The sequence below is a fragment of the Gymnoscopelus braueri genome (assembly GCF_963280865.1).
Source record: "Gymnoscopelus braueri genome assembly, chromosome: 1".
Lineage (NCBI taxonomy): Eukaryota > Metazoa > Chordata > Actinopteri > Myctophiformes > Myctophidae > Gymnoscopelus > Gymnoscopelus braueri.
Genome location: NC_137603.1, coordinates 64,938,400 through 64,959,239, shown reverse-complemented (window position 1 = coordinate 64,959,239; position 20,840 = coordinate 64,938,400). Strand labels below are relative to the sequence as shown.

At 40.8% G+C, this 20,840-nt stretch overlaps 1 long non-coding RNA gene across 1 annotated transcript; it reads left to right on the top strand.

Annotated features, from left to right (window-relative positions):
• Positions 1 to 1,364: 1,364 nt before the first annotated feature.
• On the top strand, positions 1,365 to 3,565 carry LOC308086734. The gene is made up of 4 exons (XR_013933269.1): positions 1,365 to 1,441; positions 2,878 to 2,993; positions 3,289 to 3,367; positions 3,456 to 3,565. It is a non-coding gene; the product is annotated as an uncharacterized lncRNA (long non-coding RNA).
• The last annotated feature ends 17,275 nt before the right edge of the window (positions 3,566 to 20,840 follow it).

The following is a 20,840-nucleotide window of genomic DNA, read 5'->3' as shown; positions in this document are numbered from 1 at the left end:
ATCTCAGAGGCAAATATTATACTTTTACTCCACTGAAATTATTAAAAAACTTTATTAACTAGTTACTTTGCAGATTTTGATGATTATTACAAAACATACATTAACCACATTCCACCTTTAATACTTCTACAAGCTTGTGAGCTTGTAGATCTGCTATGGGACATTCTGCATAATGAGTATACTTTCTACTTTTGGTACTTTTTAAGTACATTCTGATACCAATACTGTACTTTTACTCAAGTACATTTTGAATTCCAGACTTTTACTTGTAACAGTGTTTCTACATTGCAGTATTGATACTTTTACTTAAGTAAAATAATTGCGTACTTTTCCACCACTGCGTGTTTTAACATCCCTGTGAAATAAGAGATGATTAGGAAATAACCTGACTTGATGCATTTTATGTTTACATGCAGATCTGAAAAGTTGAATGATAGACAAGTAAAGTATTTTATCATGCGACACTATGGAAATAATATTGCATGATTTCAAAGCCTAGCTCTCATGAAATATTTTGTGAAGTTGCCAGAGCATGTATGCTCAGCTAAGGTTTTCGTTGTACACCTGCAACAACTGATTATTTACAACTGATTACTCCTTCCTTCAAGGTACCGGGCAGGACTGCATGACAGTGGTGTGTCCTCCTCCCTGAGCCAAGACAAGGTTTAACCTACCTCAACTATACAGGTATATGAATTCTTTGATTAACTGATAGAATGATAGACAAGTCAGATATTTTTTGAGGCGACACTATGGAAATGATATTGCATGATTTCATAGCCTAGCTTTCATGAAATAATAATTTGTGAAGTTGCCAGAGCACGTATGATCAGCTGAGGTTTCCGTTGTACACCTGCAACAACTGATTATTTACAACTGATTACTCCTTCCTTCAAGGCACCGGGCAGGACTGCATGGCAGTCGTGTCGTCCTCCCTGAGCCAAGTCTAAACTTGACCTACCTCAACTATACAGGTATATGAATTCTTTGATTAACCACTAATAAGGTACATGAATCCTCAGTGGACACTGGATATCGATTATTGTTTATCATGTTTCTAACAATGTATAGTCACTCACCATACTGACTCTTAATCTCCTGATTGATTACGTTATTAATATTTAGCAAAAGGTACAGTGGTACGATTATACAGTGAAGCTAAAAGGATAACACAAAAAAGCCCAGAGGACTTGTTTCCATTGCTGCCATTGTATCACTGGAAAGATTGTTCTCAAAATCTTAATCTAAACCATTTCCATGCAGATAATTATTGTTGCTATTTCTTTTCAGATTATGGAATTCACCAAGTCCCTATCACATCTGCCGCAAATGAGGTTCAATGATGTACATCGACTTGTTGCCAAGTTTTCCCATACACCAGGTTCCAAACAGGAAAAAGGCTACAAGTTCTACTTCGAACAGTACCTGTTTGATTTTGAAGGTAAAGTGCTTTTGTCTTTTTTTAGCTCAAATATCAGCAAAGGTGCTAGGATGAACATTCATGTTGTCTTTCTGTTTTCCAAAATAAAAACATTGCATATAGCATACCATATTATTGATCAGGTTACTGTAGCACCACCTGCAAACTAACACCTTTCCATACTACTGGGGTAGTGGTTCTGAAATGTATAGGCCTACATATTAAGCCGTGGACCCCCATCTGAATAGGTTTTGTGCCAGGGACGCTGCAGAAGAGAAGATTTGTGTAAAAGTTTTTCATAATAATTCTTAAGATTGTAAGTACATATTTGAAGATAGCAGATCTACAAGCTCACGGCGCTGAGCTTTATAGTGGTTAAACTGATTTTGATACTCTATTCATTAATTTTGCTGGTGACCCCACTTTGAAAACCACTGAGCTATAGACGAATCCACAGACGCGCTGTCTGCAGGCAGTCATAACTGCTGTGTCAAGCGGCTGCCGCTCCGCGACACTGCAGTTATGACGTGTCTGTGGAATCGTCTATAGAATATGTATCATAAAATATAAGTCAGTAATATGCCTGGTTAATCTTGCACACTTCTTCCCAAACAGTGGAACACAGTCTCTAATGTAGTTGATCATGGTGTGGCGGTGAGAGGACGATGTTACCGGTCAATGAAGAAAAATGAGGAAGCTCACTACCTACAGGTTTCTCAGATTGTTAACCTGCAGATGGTTTTCCTGCAGATGGTTTTCCTGCAGTTGGTTTTCCTGCAGATGTAGTTCCCTGCGTTTGCAGATGTTTTTCCTGCAGTTTCCTGCGATTGCAGATGAGACTTTGCAGTGTTCCCACAATGTTGCATGTACTTCAGTGTGTTTCTCAGTCTGTCAATGATTTGTGTAGCTAAACCCCCCAAAACAACTTCATACATATAAGACATATATTTAAAAAAATAATAATAAAATAAGTGTCTTTTTTTGGTGGACAAATAAAAGACTGAGAAAGATTCTGTGAGATCCAAATATATTCATTGGGCCCAGACAGCTGGCGTAGCCGTCTGGGCACCTACAGTAGGCCGCTAATGCCGCCTGACAGCTTATCGCGGGTTCGACTCCCGATCCCGACGACCTTTGCTGCGTGTCACTCCCCATCTCTCTCTCCCCATTTCCTGTCAGTCTACTGTACCTATCAATAAAGGCAGAAAAAGCCCCAAAAGATACATACTGTATATTCAAGTTTAAGGGTTGTTCACACCAAGCAATATAACTATAACGATAACTATCGTTCACCTTTGTCTATTATAGTTATGATGTGGACACTGGCATCCACTTGAGATTGAACTTTTTTTTTGTGCTTGGTGTGAAAGGCCCTTATATACGGGATACACTCAACTTTTGATGTGTAAATGTAACGTGCACAGCAACAACACTCATTGTTATTTCCCTATTAACAGGTGACACTTTCGCAAAAGGTTCCTGTGGAACTGGAAAGCACGTCATGCTCTTGCGCTGCGGGCAAGGCACTATGTAACCACATAGTGGCACTGCTTTTTCAAACGGCACACTACAGGTACGTCCCAAAAAGTTCATTTTTCCATAATGTAATTAAAAAAGTGAAACTTTCATATATTCTAGGTTCATTACACATAAAGTGAAATATTATATGACATGAATGAATAAATACAGGGAAAAAACGTTTCAACAATATATTTTTTTTTTGGGATGCCAGCACACCGAGGAAGGCTTGACACGGAAGACCTTGGGGTGCTGGCTATTTTTCACATTTTTTTGAGCTGTGCACCTGGCAAGTTGTATCTAAAATGTACTGAGTGCTTGTTTTTCGTTTCTGTTATGTACCTGTATAGTACCCTAGGAGTCAAGTCTGTGCCATTGCCTCTGGCATGCACCAGCTCCCTGCAAAACTGGCACCGGCCACGTACACAGGTCAGATATGGATTTTTGTTTGATGTTGAACAAGTTCAACCGTTTGTATTGTCTTGTCTATTCATTATTCAACATTATTATATTATAGGGTATTGCACCAGAGGCGACAAATGACATGGAGGTGCGGAAACCAGTGCGAAGGACAAAAGACAGTGTCAGGACCGGTGTGAAGTGCACACTGTACAGAGCATATGCTGGTGAGTATGAGAATGAGCTCCCACCTGTACAATAATTCTTATGCATTTCTAACATACATTAAATATACCTTTCTTTAGGAATTTATGATTTATTATTAGTACCAGGGTTTGGCGGAACCCTTTTTTATAAAATGCAATATTTCAGGGACAGTTTGCATGTAAATGAAGAAGAAAGGCCAGCACTCACAAACGAGTCTTTCTGAACTTTTTAGTCATAATATCAAGGCCTGTGCCATGATATATAATGACAAAGTTCAGGACTTGTTTGAGTGCTGGCCTTTCTCTTTATTTACATGGATTTCTGTTGAACCGTGCACCTGGTAAAAATAAAGGAAAAGTGTATTGGACTGAATTGTGCACGTTTTGTTTCCTCCTTTGGCAGTTTTCATTACAAACATGTACAGGGAGGTGATAACTTATAAGTGTAGGTGTCTGCTTTAGTGTAGCCTCGATCTCCAGACTTTTTAAGCCTGGACCATCGCGTCGGTGTACCTGGTATCAGAGCCATAAAGAGAGTTATGACACTAGCGTCGACTCCCATTGTAAGAATGGAATGCGGAAGTGCTCTGTCTATCTCAATGAGATAGTTCCAATGTTTGGAACTATAGCCCATAGGAGCCCGCTTTGCGGCGAGATCAAAGCGTGTCGTTAGTCTCTTTTCTACACTCTGCCCAGTATGAGGAAGTGTTCATTTCCCCAACCAACCAGAGTGCAGTGGGCGTCACTCGTAATGTTGTGTTAATGGGGCGGGGGTTGACGGACAGATCGGTGAACCAATGGGATCAGGCGCAATCTCTCTTCGGCTCTATACATCTATGCCCCTCTATACACTAAATCAGGAGCGTTGGGGCAGCCTAGCTTTAGTGTAAAAGAGCAGGTGTCATAATATTAATATAGATAAATCTAAATTTGACCTCTCTCCCTGTTTCTGTCAGGGCCACTTCCAGATACAGATGTCTTGGCGAGCGGGGAGAAATGAAAAGACCGGCGTCCACAACCCGGCATTTGTAAACTGCTCCATGGGCTTAAGGACCTTCAGATGGTCGATTCAAAATTTGGCCCAGTGCCATTTGGGTCTGTTCTGTCTTATAAGGATAAGGATAAGGATCATTCCTTTTAACAGGTCGTTCATAGTCCTTGCGGTCTTGTTTCCAATGCGAACCTGTGAGCAATTGGGGTTAAGAGTCTTGCTCAGGGACAAATTTCATATCATCGGCACATATGCTGGGATAGCCTGGAATCGAACCTGGGGCAACCAGGGCCAGCTGGTTCCCTAGGCGGGCTCACTAACCACTCAGCTATGGCCGCCCTCCCGAAGTAAGCAGAGACATTATTAAACATCCTGGTGGCCCAGAGTTCCCTCTGTTGCCTGTAGATGGTTACGCCTATACCTGTACATCTTCAACAGCTTTTCAGCCCAGCTACAAGCAACAATGCCACTTGGACAGCTTACAGGTGTCAAGGGAGGTGTCTGCTTCTATTGAAACAGAAACCCGCCAGCAGTCCGAATGCAAGCTGTGGACCGAGGTACGCAAGCCTAGACTTACAGCCAGCAGATTCCGGGAAATATGCCATGTTCGTGGGGAGTCGTCCGCGAAAGCCTCGGCAGCCCGCATTCTAAAAGGAACTCCACAGACAGCGGCCATGAAAAGAGGACTGGATCTGGAACCTGAGATACTGAGGCAATATGCAGACTTTCGTGATGTATCTGTGACACAGTGTGGGATCATAATCCACCCTGACGCACCTCACCTTGGAGCTAGCCCTGATGCTAAGGTCTATGACCCAAAAGTAACACCACCATTTGGGCTGGCTGAGGTAAAGAGTTGTGATGTTGAATGCAAGGCACAAGTTAAACACCTGAACACAGTACAAGGCAAGGCCTACCTTAAAAAGAACCACAAATATTATTATCAGGTTCAAGGTCAACTAGCCTTAAGTGGTCTTCAGTGGTGTGATTTTGTCACAGATACTCACACTGAATACACAATTGAAAGGATTTATAGGGATGAGGAGATTATCCAGTCAATGCGACAGAAACTTGATGAGTTCTATTATAATGTGTACATGGATGTGTTCTTAACCTGTAAACCTAAGTAAATGTACTCAAGTTTCTTACTTTACCTGCGTTTCTCTCTTCTACTTTTCCGTTCGGCTCTTCCCTTCAGGGGTAGCCACAGAGAATCATCTAATCATCACACTGTCCTCTGCATCTTCTTTCTAGTATTTAAAATCCTCCACCTTCTGTAATACTGTATATACTTGGGCGATTTGAAAATAGCCGATCTATACGCCCACAGTGTGTTGTGTTGAGATGTGCTTAATCGATCGGTACTTTTACTTTTGGTACTTACTTTTTTGATGCCCGTAGATTTGTCCTTTTATGTGGTATGCAGGCGTGTCGTTGCCCGTCCATCTACAAGTGGTATGTTTTCTAGTCTGCAACCATACAGTAACCCACTTTCAACCTGGCATCCCTATTTTGGACATGTTACTATAGGTCAGGGGTCTGCAACCTTTAGTCAAAAGAGCCATTTTAGACCAAAACATAAATACAATATCTGTCTGGAGCCACAAACCTATTTTAGCCTAATAATGAAGGCAACACAGGCTATTAAGTGTATATTAGCCTATCAAATTAAAACATTTAAACGAGCATTCATTCATTTTGTTTTGTCAAAATATTATATTGCTCAAAGCAGGATCAGCACTTTAGAGAGCATGGCGCACAACATGACTACTCTGCAGTGCGCTATTTGGTGTTTTAAGTTTCATTTCCATTACAATGTTACATTATAATAATATGACTTTTTTTGTTGTTTGATAACATCTCGCCGCAGATCAAACATACATCTACATCATACAATCTAGCAGCATTGGCAGTGAAAGCAAACGACTTTGTCCATGAACCAGGGGTCATCAACATGCCGGCTTGTACAGCCGTAAATGTACAGTATACTAGTCCAATAGACACGATGGAGAACACATGCTGTGTTTTTTAAGAGGGAAAGTGGTTAGTCCTCAACCTCAGTTAGTCCTCCCTACTACTTTATTTTATTAAGATATTAAGTATGAAAGCTGAGAGGGAAGATGGGACGATATGTAACCCTGTTTCAAAGTTTGCTTTAAAAGTAAAAAAGGTGTATTATTATTTCCATGGCCATCTCTGTACTTATGTCTAATTTCTGCTTCACTTTCTTCTTCTTTCTAAATTGAACTGATGGCTTTGAACCTTTTCAAAGCATTAAAGACAATCAGAGACAGCGAGAATAATTGTCATATTGACAACATCATCCACGTCATTATATCTATTAAAGCTTGAAAAAATGATTTTTCCAGGCCCAGTCATTAGACATGTTCTGTATCCACCACTGTTTGGTACCTGGTTTAACAAGGTTTGAATACCTGTCTGACAGTGTCTTTATTAGAGTGTTAATGTCAAAGGACATTTCGGAAACCCAGCTCTTATCCTATTACACTAAATTAAAATCGGGTCATTCATTGGCATGGAAGATTTTATTTTGGAATGGCGTTTCTGGGTGTACTGGCACTCTATGCCAGTGGTTCTCAAAGTGGGGTCTTGGGACCACCAGGGGTCCTTGAGGGGGTTCCCAGCAAAAAGGCTTAATAGCATCAAAATCAGTGTAACCACTTTAAACCTATAGTAGGGGAGTTTAGAGGCTCCGTGAGCACCCCAAAAACACATCTCTGTAACCTGTTGTATTAGGACCTTAAAGGTGTGTAGTTATTATTTATTCTTGTTGCCGTTGTCAACTAATGTCCCATGGGGTTTATTTTTAACCCTTTCTGACACCTACCCCCAACCCAAACCATAACATGGAGATAACAGAGAATACCATAACTCTTGAAGTAAACAACATACAGAGACAAATTAACAAATTTTTCTATATAATTTTGACCCAAGGAATTCATTAAAGTGGTTATTTTATAGATTCAAACACATCTTGACTCTGTTTCAGGACATAAACAGCCAAAAACTAGCAGAAACTGTTCAAATCACAATTATCACATCTACATTTCTCTTTGTACTAAACTTTTAAGGTGTATTCTTTTTTACCATATGTTTTTTAGGGCCCTTATGGTGTCTAGTTAAGATTTATTCTTGTTGCCCTGGTCAAATAATGGCCCATGGGGTTCATTTTAACCGTTTCTGACACCTATTCCCAATCAAACCATAAAATGGAGATAACAGAAAATACCATAACTCTTGAAGTAAACAACATACAGAGACAAATTAACACATGTTTCTATATCATTTGGACCCAAGGAATGCATTAAAGTGGTTATTATTAAGATTCAAGCAGTTCTTGACTCTATTGCAGGGCAGAAATAGCAAAACAATTGAAGAAAATGTTGAAATCACATCTATATTTATCTTTGTAATACATTTTCAAGGTGTATTCTTTTTTACCATATGTCTTTTAGGACCTTAAAGGTGTCTAGTTAAGTTTTAATCTTGTTGCCCTGGTCAAATAATGTCCCATGGGGTTTATTTTAACCCTTTGTTACACCTATTCCCAACCCGAACCATACAATGGAGACAATAGAAGATACCATAACTCTTGAAGTAAACATCATACAGAGACAAATGAACACATTTCTATTTATCATTTTGACCCAAGGAATTCATTAAAGTGGTTATTATTAAGATTCAAGCAGTTCTTGACTCTATTTCAGGACAGAAACGGCAAAAAACGAACAGAACATGTTCAAATCACATCTATAGTAATCCTTGTATTAAATACTTAAGGTGTATTGTACTTTATCCCATGTTTTTAGGACCCTTATGGTGTCCAGTTAAGATTTCTTCTTGTTGCCCAGGTGAACTAATGTCCCATGGGGTTCATTTGGTGACCATTTTAAAATCGATGTCCACAGGAGTGGCGTTTTCATATCTGAACCAACGTACAAAGACAAATAAAGTCACTTTTTCATAGAATGTTTACACCAGGAATCTAATGGAAAGGTCACTGACATGGTACAACCATTCTTTATTGGTGAAAAACACACAAATATCAAATTCTGGCTTACATTTAGGCATAATATAACTTTCTTAAATAATCAAAACATAATTTCACTGATCAGTATCATCCATCTCAACCTCTTCCCTCTTATCATCATTAAATATTGTTAGGATGATCATACACCAACCTGAAAGCCTTTTGAAATTTGGGGTTCTTCTGGAGCTTTTTGAGTGGTGCCACCTTGCCCTTGCCCTTGAATGAACTAGTACAGCCCTGATGGTACCCAAGCAGGGTGCTACAGTATGGCTGCCCAAGAGAGATTGCTAGCTCCGTGATATTTACCAGCTGACGGTGCCTGCCTGTGCCAGTGTCAAGGTAGATGAGCAGGTTGATGTCGTCATTAACATCAACAATCATTCTTGGCAAATCTGCTAACACAAGAACTCACCAAAGTTATCTAGGTATTGATCAATCAACTCACTTCTCAATCTAATCCCACAAGTAGATGCTGCCTCCTTACTCCCCCAGACCTTGAGCATCAACTGGCAGAGCTGTCGCTTATTTTCCTCATTGCCCAGAAAGAACTTAAAGTCCTGGGGTTTCCTGGTGGCTGGACCTTTGACTATAAATTTCTCAGAAAGTCCACGCCTCATTCTCTACTGCGCCCTTGATGGGATCAAGAGTGGTCCATCCATCATCAAGGCGCAGTAGAGGCTGAGGCGTGGACCAGCTTGCTTTCCCCCGTGCCAGGACACACTCATCCCCCACATCCAGTGGGTGAACTATAGAGTGACCTGTTACAAGCGAGCAGCTGAGCCAATCTTTTGGAGGCCTAAATCCTATGATGATGGTCAGGGGTGGCAGAAGACGGAAGGAGGGATTTTGGAGCCTGTCTGGTCTTGTGGGCCAATTCTGCCCCTATCTCTCATTGACCTGTTGGCTGCTGGTGTCATCAGTGGTGATTATGCCTAAATATAAGCCAGAATTTAATATTTGTGTGTTTTCACCAATAAAGAATGGTTGTACCATGTCAGTGACCTTTCCATTAGATTCCTGGTGTAAACATTCTATGAAAAAGTGGGTTTATTTGTCTTTGTACGTTGTCTGGTTCAGATATGAAAACGCCACTCCTGTGGACATTGATTTAAAATGGTCACCAAATGAACCCCATGGGACATTAGTTGACCTGGGCAACAAGAAGAAATCTTAACCATCTTAACACCATAAGGGTCCTAAAAAACATGGGGTAAAGTAGAATTCACCTTAAGTATTTAATACAAGGATTAATATAGATGTGATTTGAACATTTTCTGTTAGTTTTTTGCAGTTTCTGTCCTGAAATAGAGTCAAGAACTGCTTGAATCTTAATATTAACCACTTTAATGCATTCCTTGGGTCCAAATGATATAGAAAGATGTATTCATTTGTCTCTGTAGTTTGTTTACTTCAAGAGTTATGGTATTTTCTGTTATCTCCATTTTATGGTTTGATTGGGAATAGGTGTCAGAAAGGGTTAAAATGAACCCCATGGGCCATTATTTGACCAGGGCAACAAGAATAAATCTTAATTAGACACCATCAGGGTCCTAAAAAACATATGGTAAAAAATAATACACCTTAAAAGTTTAGTACAAAGAGAAATATAGATGTGATAATTGTGATTTGAACATTTTCTGCTAGTTTTTGGCTGTTTATGTCCTGAAATATAGTCAAGATGTGCTTGAATCTTTAAAATAACCACTTTAATGAATTCCTTGGGTCAAAATGATATAGAAAAATGTGTTCATTTATCGCTGTATGTTGTTTACTTCAAGAGTTATGGTATTCTCTGTTATCTCCATGTTATGGTTTGGGTTGGGGGTAGGTGTCAGAAAGGGTTAAAAATAAACCCCATGGGACATTAGTTGACAACGGCAACAAGAAGAAATCATAACTAGACACCTTTAGGGTCCTAAAAAAACAGGTTACAGAGATGTGTTTTTGGGGTGCTCACGGAGCCTCTAAACTCCCCTACTACTATTTTATACATCACCAGCATACAGCAATGGACAGCAGGCATCTTGTCTTGATGAGAGTGCCTGTTGTGAAAATGAACAGTGTCGATAATCCAATATCTGGATGATGAGAGACTTGATGAGATATTGATTTGAGTAACGAGTTGTCTAATAATAGAAGAGTAAAATAATATTTTTCATATTTTAAATGTATTGAAGTTGAAAACAATGAAAGTTGTGATGAATAGACTACAAGCTCAAATAAAGTATACACGTATTGTAAGTACTTGTATTTTGTTACTTTACACCACTGGTATTTCTGCATTAATTAAATACAAGTTCTATCAATTCTGAACCTGGAGACTGGCAAGTCAGCCACTGCTGGCTTTAGTAATATATTTTTTTTATCAAAGATTTGCAGCGGACAAAGACAAGTCTTGTGACGGACAAGTTTGTCCGTGTACGGACACATTGATGACCCCTGCCATGAACTATTCAAAAAAAAAATGTTGGATTTGGTATCCTTAGCGTGGCAGGAATTCACACACTGGTTTGTTTACACAAGCCACCTGGCTGGTGCCGTGCCAATAAATGCATAAACTTCTTATTTAGTCTACACATTTTTACAATATTGGAGCACGTAAGAATGTATGTCTCATATTACAGCAACAATACATTTTAATCTAAATCTAAAATAATAAAAAAAAACATGTACATTCCCATATAATGTTTTCTATAGCTACAGGGAGCCACAAGGGACGGGCTAAAGAGCCTCATGTGGCTCCAGAGCCGCAGGTTGCAGACCCCCGCTATAGGTGAATAAAACACTGTAGGCATAAAGCATTTGTGACAATCTGTGTGGTATTAAACATATGTTTGCAACATAAGTTCGTTTTTCACTCACTTAATCCAAAATGTGTAATGAAAAAAAAATGCCATTTTGACAAGTTGAAGTTTAACAGGCCTTTTACTGGACACAAACAATACAACTTAAATTTGTAAAAATGGATACATTCAACATAACAATGTAACTTTTCAGGAAATGGATCCAGTCAATACATCCAGTCAATACTTCTCATTGGCTCAATATTTATAAAACCCAGACTCGTGTTGAGACTACAACCTCAACACGATTGTAGATATGCTACTTTCGTACAACATTCTTGTATGATGACAATTTATGAGAACACATTGAAATGTGGAGATACAAGATTCCTGAATGACAGCGATGATGTATTTAAAGTCTCTAGTACCACACAAAGATAACATTTAACCCTTTATAACCGCAAAGCATTTGTCATTTTATACTTTATATAAAAAATAGCAGATACAAGCTCATAGTGCAGCACAAGCTTGTAGATCTGCTATTTTAGAGAAATCTCAAATTTTCATTTTTTAAAGCAAACATTTTAAACTCAAATCTTTGCTTTTGGGGGTCCCTGGATCAACATTTTGAGATGGGGTTGGCGGCCAAATACATATCATTTTGGGGGGCCTTGACATGAAAAAGTTTTGTTAGGATTTAGAAGATGTTTGTAGAATCGGCCTCAGGTCTTAAGGGGTGGCAGTAGCTCAGTCTGTAGTGACTTAGCTTGGGGGAAAGGTGACTTCAGACTGGTTTGTCCCCTTTGATATCCAGAGGCCCCTGATAGTTAGACAAGATGCAACAGATGCTCCACAGCTGGTTGACTGAACCGGTCATAGACAGAGGAACGAGTCCATCCCAAACATGGTATTCCTTCACTCTGCGTATGGCCCTCTCTACCAAAATTCTCAGACGGGCGATAGCCTGGGTCTTATGGGTGTCCTCTGTGCTGAGCTGAGCTGATCTCTTCAATGGAGGGATAATGAGAGTAGCCCCCACGTCGGACAGCATCTTCTCTATCAAGAAACCCTTGTCAGCCATTACTCCATCTCCGGGCTGAAGTAACCGTAACAGCTGTGATTTCTTGGTTATTTCGATGTCAGAAATGGAGCCAGTGTACAGTTTTGACACAAATGTGACTACCCCACATGGGGAGATTCCAATCAGCCCTTTAAAGGTGGTGTGGTTTTTGTAGCTGGAAAAGGTTTCTGATTGAAGTGAGAGGGAGGATGCGGTTTCACAGCGTATCTCTGTGCAGTCTATTATGACTCTGACTTGAGGGCAGTAGTAGAGATGCACGGTATAATCGGTAACCTATCGGTATCGGCCGATATCGGCCCATATCGGCCATATCGGTACCGAACCGATGTCATAATAAACCCGATTAAATTCTCCGATATTGATGGCGGACTAATAACATGCTCGTCCAATGCCTTGCAGACTGTGCACTGTAGTCCTTCTCCCCAGCAGATGGCAGTGTTGTACTCCATTTGCTATGAAAGCAGGAAGGAGGTTGTCGACTTGACAAAAAACAAAAGGAGGAGGAACAACAAACAAACGAGAATGAGATATCGCTAGTAAAATGTCTTTGGTGTGGAATTACTTTAAAGTCAGTGAAACTGACGAGACAATTGCCATTTGCAATGAGTGTTCACGTGAAGTCATGCGAGGAGGGAAGAAGGCCTCGTCATTTACCACTTCAAACTTAAAGAACCACCTGAAGAGCAAGCATCTTGAAAAGTATAACGAGTTGTCTGCTGGACAGAGTGCTGCGCAGAAAGAGAAACACGCAACCCCCTGCCGTCCTAAAACAAAAACACAGCTGTTGCCGGATGCCTTTGACAAAGGCAAACAATTCGACCGTGACACCCCAAAGGCCATAGCGATAAACGCTAAAATTATGGACTTTATTGCACTCGACAATCAACCATTTTCAGTCGTGGAAGATGCGGGATTCTCCCGACTGATTTCACATCTAGAACCCCGCTATAAACTACCCAGCCGTCGCTACTTCGCAGATACGGCTTTACCAGAGCTTAATGATAGGGTTACTGCACGCATTAAGGAGCTCCTTGGTGCCGACATCACCGCCATAAGCTTCACAACAGATATTTGGAGTTCTGATGTAAGCCCCATGAGCATGCTGAGTTTAACAGCCCAGTGGATCGACGAAGATTTCACTCTAAAAAAAGCTGTTTTACATTCACAGGAATGCCGTGGATCACACACCGCAGCTAACATTGCAACTGCATTCAACGGCATGTTTGCAAAGTGGGATATTCCCAAAGAGAAGGTACATGTTATTCTGCGGGACAATGCGCGCAACATGGTCAGGGCAGCAGTAGATTGTGAGATTCCAAGTTTACCATGCATGGCTCATACCCTGCAACTGGCAGTGAATGAAGGTGTTCTCTCACAGCAAAGCATCTCCAACATACTGGCAGTGGGTAGAAAGATAATAGGGCATTTCAAGCATTCCCAGCTTGCATACAGCCGCCTACAAGATGTGCAGAAAGAGCAAGGAATGACAGCCAAGAGGCTCCAACAAGACATTGTAACTAGATGGAATTCTACGTTTTATATGATGAAGAGCTTGTTGGAGCAGAGGCGCGCACTCGGTGCATATGCCGCCGATTATGATTTGCCTGCATCTCTGAATGCAACTCAGTGGGGGACCATGGAGAATATGCTAACAATACTCGAACCCTTTGAGGAACTGACCAGAACAATCAGTGCATCTGCGGCCTGTGTATCTGAAGTTATTCCCTCTATCGTGGCACTGAAACGCATGTTAAGCAAGAGCGCTGACACAGACAAAGGGATTAAAACAGCGAAACGCACTCTCCTTGATGCTGTGAACACTCGTTTTGCTGACATCCAGTCTGAACCCCTGTACTGCGTGGCAACTATCCTGGATCCTAGATATAAGGACCGTTACTTTGACAGAGAGAATAAAGACAGTGCACGCGACATGTTGAAGACCGCTGTGGACAAGTTGGAAATGGAAACATGCAGCCATGAGCGCGCAGAGGGCGCAGAGCGCAGCACAGAGCCCGGTGAGACCACCCAGGACGTGGGGCCAGATGAGACCGAGGATCCGCAACAGAAGAAGGCCAGGAGAGACGATGGTCATCGGGGGTCTTTATTTGACATGTTTGATGAAATCCTGGAGGAGAACGTAACCCTGGACCCGGAGCCGCAAATAACCATCCACACAGGATTGCAGGTTAGTGTCTTATGAAATAAACTGCCTGTACAGCCTAAATATCCCCTTATGGCCAATACAATGATTACTACATTATTTATAAGTTAACTGACAACATAAAACGTTTTTCTTGTTCCAGTGTTTTTGAAATGTGTGTATATCTGTTTTTCTATATCTGTTACCCAGCAAGACAATTTTAATAGGCTGCGCTGCAAGTGCTTTTGAAAAAAAGAAAAGTCCATTAAAGTAGGCTTTTTTACTTCCTTGTAGATACAAACCTACCTCACTGAGCCCCCCATTCCAAGGACTGAAAGCCCACTGGGATATTGGAGAAGTAACAAGGAGCGCCTCCCTGCCCTTGCAAAAGCTGCCCGCAAGTACCTGAGTGGCCCTCCTACTAGCGTAGATAGTGAACGTCTGTTCAGCGCAGTTTCTAATGTGATTGACGAAAAGAGGAACAGAATTGCTTGTGACAAAGCTGAGATGCTTATTCTAGCTAAGACAAATTTTCCACTCTTGCTCAAAAAAACTTAGCCTGTAGGATCCTGGCTTCTCTCTCTCTCTCTGTCTCCCTCTTTGTCTCTCTGCCTCCCCCCCCCCTCTCTCTCTCTCTCTCTCTCTCCCTCTCTCTCTGTTCTAATGTGAAGTTGTGAACCCCTGTGCAATGTGCAGCTGAGAAGGGGACTGCAGTGCTGTAACTATTTATTTTATTTTGTTCTCAGAGTCATTATTTAAAGCTGCTTATTTTGTGTTAAGAAATGTGTTCAAAACGTTGCCTATGGCAGCATAGGATGTGATTGTGAACCCCCCTGCAATGTGCAATTTATGGCTGGTGTGTATACTTTCATTTAAAAAAATGCTGGAAAAAAAGGGGATTAGGATTACAGTCATACAGTGCAATTCAATTTATTGTATTTGTTTCACAAAGCAATCTAGTTACTGTATGTTACAGTCAGTTGAGACTGAGATACTCTAGAGCTGAAATGGCACTGAAAGTTTTGGTTACTAACTTACTGTACAGTATTACAGTACTGTTGGATGATGGATCTATTATTCTCCTGGTTATGTTCTGTGGACATAAAAAAATCAGTTCTTTGTCAGTTTAGAGGTGTATTTTACCTGTCCTGCACAGAGTTGTTTTTGTTTTTTTACTTAGCTATATAAGTTTGAAATGTGAAGTGAACTGAAGCTGCAAAAGGCTTGTGTATTATTTCTTTCTAATTCTAATGTTTGTTGGCAGCAGAGGAATATTTCTAGTGTCTACTGTGACTGTTTTAGAACAAAAGCGAAAGAAGTTGTACAAAATGTTAAGTAAAAATAAATGTTACATTTTTGACTACATTTAATTTGTGTACTCATCTCATTCAGTAGTGAAAGCAGACAATTGGAAACAGAGGATTGATTGATTGATTGATTGAATACTTTATTAACAGGCTTTGGGCCAAGCCCTTAGGGCCTAGGTGCTTGTTTCCATTGTGGTCCTGTGTATAGTGTCCAGTAGGCCTTAAAAATCATAATATCAAGAAAAAAAATCAAAAAATATCAAAAAATTAATAAATATATTAAATATCGGTATCGGATCGGTATCGGCAGATATGACCCAGCAATTAATCGGTATCGGTATCGGTATCCAAAAAACAATATCGTGCATCTCTAGGCAGTAGAGCTGGAACTTGTCAGGCATTGTAGATTGCACTTGCTCTCTTGTCATCCACAACGGTAGTGAGCCAAGAACCAGAAAAAGGTAGCTAGTCCACGTTAAGATGATGCAACTAACTGTAGACTGGCTGACCTTAAATATGGAGGCCAATGTTCTCTCATGAAGCCCAGCTGCAACACGACAGAGAAACATGAAGAACTCATCAATGAGTGGGAGCTTGCGATGAGGGCTACAGGTAGGTTCATCTTGTGTTGTTCGCTGTGCCTTGGACCAGTAGACAAGTTTTGAAGCAGAGGGCTTAATTGACTCCCAAAACACCATAAAAACCTCCTTTGAGCTGAATCTGGTGTAATAACGGAAGTCATTATCTGTGACACAATGCTGGAAAATCACCGGCTGCTGCACATCAACTTTCAGCTGACCGAGTTCCATTTCCAGGAGTAACACTTTAAGCTCCAACTCCCGGATTCTTCCAGAGGCAGTGTCCAGTTTACCTTAAGAGGAAGAAAAAGCATACATATCACTAATCCATCTATACATTTTACAATCTAATACACTAAGTCTTTAGCACGCCTACTTTTCAGCTCAGGGACAGGTGTATTGGTGGAGCAGACATTAAACATAAATCACCTGCAATAACTGTTCGGTCAAGGACCTTCCTCAAATGCCTTGACCGAAATATTCAATTATTCAATCCTTTTTTACAATATTATTAACTAACTGCCATGTATCTTTTCTGTAAGACAACATGTTTTTACATAGTATGTTTTGTAATACTAACCAGGAGATGGCCGACAGTCATAATCATGATCTTTGGCCAATGCACCTAAAGTGCCTTGCCTCCTCTGTACTGTCCCCTGCCCACTGTCCTCTGTCCTCTGACCGCTGAACTGTCCCCTGTCTTCTGGATTGTCCTCTGTCCTCTGGACGGCTCCTTGACCTCTGCAGGCTGTGCTGTTCCCTGGGACAGACATCTCTGCAGAGTCATCCAAGACAGCAGCACACAGACGCTTGTGTGCTCGCTGGAAAACTGGCACCCGAGGTTGTGAACCTTTCCCTAGAAGTGTAAAAAAATGTTGACACACTTTATTGTGATGATTTTAGGTAATAATTTGTCACACCCAAAAGATATCACAAATATCATAGGGTAAGTGATATTTTTTGGGTTAAAACTAAATGGTTTTCTTGGTGAAAAGGTTAAAACTCTAAATTCTCATAGTAGCCTACTCATTGCTATAGAGTGCTTAGTAACAGGGGTCTCCTGGTCTCTCCAGCTCTTTAATAAACAGAAAATACATTAGCAGGTAGGTTGCACATTTCAGGAGAGAGTACCCATTTATTAGCTTAAATGTTATAGTGTTCCAGTTCCATTGGATAAAATCGGTAGCCTTTTATCTGAAAATGCATTTTCTGTTTACTAAATAGCTGGAGAGACAGGGAGACCCCTTTTACTGAACAAACACCTAATATCAGCTAGTTAACACCTATTTTAACAAAGCAATATCACTTAACCTAACTTTAACATAAGTCAATGTGAACTTTGTTGTAAAAGACTAATAGGTTTAACATTGTCGTGTGTTAATTACCCCATTCATTCCAGTGGAATCTAGAAGGCACTGCTCCTGGTTTAATGTGAGTGCGTCCGTTGATTTTGGTGGACTTCTTTAGATACCCAGGATCAAAGTGTTCTCTACACACAAAGGTGCTCCCACGAGCTATTCTAAATGTTGGTCCCTCATCTCGCTTGATCGCAATCACCCATTTTGCACGTACACGCACAATACATGATAAAAGATAATAGGTCAAGTTTAGACTTGGCTCAGGGAGGACGACACGACTGCCATGCAGTCCTGCCCGGTGCCTTGAAGGAAGGAGTAATCAGTTGTAAATAATCAGTTGTTGCAGGTGTACAACGGAAACCTCAGCTGACCATACGTGCTCTGGCAACTTCACAAATTATTGTTTCATGAAAGCTAGGCTATGAAATCATGCAATATAATTTCCATAGTGTCGCCTCAAAAAATATCTGACTTGTCTATCATTCTATCTAGAGATGCACGATATTGTTTTTTGGATACCGATACCGATACCGATTAATTGCTGGGTCATATCTGCCGATACCGATCCGATACCGATATTTAATATATTTATAAATTTTTTGATTTTTTTTGATTTTTTTTCTTGATATTATGATTTTTAAGGCCTACTGGACACTATACACAGGACCACAATGGAAACAAGCACCTAGGCCCTAAGGGCTTGGCCCAAAGCCTGTTAATAAAGTATTCAATCAATCAATCAATCAATCCTCTGTTTCCAATTGTCTGCTTTCACTACTGAATGAGATGAGTACACAAATTAAATGTAGTCAAAAATGTAACATTTATTTTTACTTAACATTTTGTACAACTTCTTTCGCTTTTGTTCTAAAACAGTCACAGTAGACACTAGAAATATTCCTCTGCTGCCAACAAACATTAGAATTAGAAAGAAATAATACACAAGCCTTTTGCAGCTTCAGTTCACTTCACATTTCAAACTTATATAGCTAAGTAAAAAAACAAAAACAACTCTGTGCAGGACAGGTAAAATACACCTCTAAACTGACAAAGAACTGATTTTTTTATGTCCACAGAACATAACCAGGAGAATAATAGATCCATCATCCAACAGTACTGTAATACTGTACAGTAAGTTAGTAACCAAAACTTTCAGTGCCATTTCAGCTCTAGAGTATCTCAGTCTCAACTGACTGTAACATACAGTAACTAGATTGCTTTGTGAAACAAATAAAATAAATTGAATTGCACTGTATGACTGTAATCCTAATCCCCTTTTTTTCCAGCATTTTTTTAAATGAAAGTATACACACCAGCCATAAATTGCACATTGCAGGGGGGTTCACAATCACATCCTATGCTGCCATAGGCAACGTTTTGAACACGTTTCTTAACACAAAATAAGCAGCTTTAAATAATGACTCTGAGAACAAAATAAAATAAATAGTTACAGCACTGCAGTCCCCTTCTCAGCTGCACATTGCACAGGGGTTCACAACTTCACATTAGAACAGAGAGAGAGGGAGAGAGAGAGAGAGAGAGGGGGGGGGAGGCAGAGAGACAAAGAGGGAGACAGAGAGAGAGAGAGAAGCCAGGATCCTACAGGCTAAGTTTTTTTGAGCAAGAGTGGAAAATTTGTCTTAGCTAGAATAAGCATCTCAGCTTTGTCACAAGCAATTCTGTTCCTCTTTTCGTCAATCACATTAGAAACTGCGCTGAACAGACGTTCACTATCTACGCTAGTAGGAGGGGCACTCAGGTACTTGCGGGCAGCTTTTGCAAGGGCAGGGGGGCGCTCCTTGTTACTTCTCCAATATCCCAGTGGGCTTTCAGTCCTTGGAATGGGGGGCTCAGTGAGGTAGGTTTGTATCTACAAGGAAGTAAAAAAGCCTACTTTAATGGACTTTTCTTTTTTTCAAAAGCACTTGCAGCGCAGCCTATTAAAATTGTCTTGCTGGGTAACAGATATAGAAAAACAGATATACACACATTTCAAAAACACTGGAACAAGAAAAACGTTTTATGTTGTCAGTTAACTTATAAATAATGTAGTAATCATTGTATTGGCCATAAGGGGATATTTAGGCTGTACAGGCAGTTTATTTCATAAGACACTAACCTGCAATCCTGTGTGGATGGTTATTTGCGGCTCCGGGTCCAGGGTTACGTTCTCCTCCAGGATTTCATCAAACATGTCAAATAAAGACCCCCGATGACCATCGTCTCTCCTGGCCTTCTTCTGTTGCGGATCCTCGGTCTCATCTGGCCCCACGTCCTGGGTGGTCTCACCGGGCTCTGTGCTGCGCTCTGCGCCCTCTGCGCGCTCATGGCTGCATGTTTCCATTTCCAACTTGTCCACAGCGGTCTTCAACATGTCGCGTGCACTGTCTTTATTCTCTCTGTCAAAGTAACGGTCCTTATATCTAGGATCCAGGATAGTTGCCACGCAGTACAGGGGTTCAGACTGGATGTCAGCAAAACGAGTGTTCACAGCATCAAGGAGAGTGCGTTTCGCTGTTTTAATCCCTTTGTCTGTGTCAGCGCTCTTGCTTAACATGCGTTTCAGTGCCACGATAGAGGGAATAACTTCAGATACACAGGCCGCAGATGCACTGATTGTTCTGGTCAGTTCCTCAAAGGGTTCGAGTATTGTTAGCATATTCTCCATGGTCCCCCACTGAGTTGCATTCAGAGATGCAGGCAAATCATAATCGGCGGCATATGCACCGAGTGCGCGCCTCTGCTCCAACAAGCTCTTCATCATATAAAACGTAGAATTCCATCTAGTTACAATGTCTTGTTGGAGCCTCTTGGCTGTCATTCCTTGCTCTTTCTGCACATCTTGTAGGCGGCTGTATGCAAGCTGGGAATGCTTGAAATGCCCTATTATCTTTCTACCCACTGCCAGTATGTTGGAGATGCTTTGCTGTGAGAGAACACCTTCATTCACTGCCAGTTGCAGGGTATGAGCCATGCATGGTAAACTTGGAATCTCACAATCTACTGCT